This window comes from Magnolia sinica, chromosome 14, assembly GCF_029962835.1.
Source record: "Magnolia sinica isolate HGM2019 chromosome 14, MsV1, whole genome shotgun sequence".
NCBI lineage: Eukaryota > Viridiplantae > Streptophyta > Magnoliopsida > Magnoliales > Magnoliaceae > Magnolia > Magnolia sinica.
In genome coordinates, this window is record NC_080586.1 from 34016485 (window position 1) to 34018317 (window position 1833).

The following is a 1833-nucleotide window of genomic DNA, read 5'->3' on the forward strand; positions in this document are numbered from 1 at the left end:
CACAATCCTGGGAACGGTTCGTTTAGCTATGGGTAACCAACCGTCACTCCGCAGCCCATGCACATTAACTGCCACATCTCCAATCTATAAAAAGCAACCTTTAGGCTTTAAGTTGCACCAGGAACCAACTCGAACTAGAGCCTCTGTCGCGAAGACTTCATCTTTCATGGACTTCTTTGCCCTGTCAATTCAAATCATGGAGGAAATTTTTGCTGAAGGGATAAACTCCTCGTGCTTTTCCCTCCTACATGATCCCTTTCCCTTTCTCAAGAATGCTACTGAGCTCCCTGCAGATTGCTGGCCTCCGTAAGAGATTCTGAAGATTATTTCGGAACTCCAGTAGCTTAGGGAAGAGTACTCCCAAGTTGACCGAGAGCTTTTACGCTGCATTGCCGCCTTGTCTCACCTGTCGGCCCTTAGCACTGAGTGTAGGACCCTGCCATCCAACTCTGAAGTAGTATGGAAAAATAAGCTGCACTGGACCCGCAAGCATAATTTTAATGAAAAGATGTTGTGGTCGTTAACACATGCACGTGAACATCTGACTACCGATTTGGCTGAGATCCATTGGCTCTACCTAGTCATGATCAGCCTAAAAACATTGAGTTGGTCGAGTTGATCGAGTCCCAGATAACTCTTTATTAGACTTGTGCTGAATCTAGTGAGGCCGAAAGAAAGCGCCCGATTTGGAACACACAACTATTGACCAATGTCTGGCCTACATCGAGCATAGATCTGCAGCATTCAGTAGCCAGTAGGCTTTGTGCACCGAGAGGCATAATGCGGCGAAGGAGGCGGAAGCTAAGGTGGCTAAAAGATTTGAAAACCTCAAGTCGGCCCACCTATAGCTCTTATCATGCCCCTCTTCTTCTTCATCATCTTTCTTTCTCTTTGGAATCACCTTGTAACTAATGGATCCTATTTGTAACTAATTAACCCTTATCTCAGGCTTTATTTGGATAAACTATTTATTTTACTGACTTGGCTCGACCCGGTTCCTGATGATTCCTATAACGAAGGAGAGCGATATTTCAAGAAACGATCATTTATAGGTGCTCCTGCAATGTTGTCATTTATATCTTTAAGTGCATATGCTCCTCCCTTAAGGACTTGCTCGATGACATATGGTCCTTCCCAAGTAGGCGACCACTTGCTTAGTGCTCGATCTTTCTGGCCGATGGGCAAAACCATCTTTCAGACTTTGTCCCCTTCTCCAAAGGACTTTCCTCTCACCCTTTTGTTATATGCATGTGCCACGACCACTTTGTTGGCCATGATCGAATCCAGAGCTCTAACATGAACCTCGTCTAACTCCTTGAGCTTGGTCAACATTGCCTCTATGAACTTTGAAGGAGTTAACTGGGCTTGATATGCAGTTCACGGTGATGGGACTGCTATTTCCAAGGGTAGGACTGCATCGTGTCCATAGGTTAATGCAAATGGATTGACCCCAGTGCTAGTGCAGGGCGACACTCTGTAAGCCCACGAAGTCTCAAATAGTTTGATATGCCATTCTCTTGGATTGCCTTGTATCATCTTCCTCAAAATATTCTTGATCACCTTATTACTAGCCTTAGCCTGACCATTGGCCTGGGCATAATATGGGGTCGAATGTAAGATCTTTATGCCATATCGATCGGCCATTGCTTGCACTTCCTTAGCCGAGAAGGCTACACCTTGGTCCATAGTAATGGACGTTGGTACTCCAAAACGATGGATAATATTAGTTTCAATGAAATGAATAATTTCTTCATGACCGACTTTCCTCATAGGTTTTGCCTTGACCCATTTAGTGAAGTAATCAGTCACTACTATGATGAATGTGTCCATTTG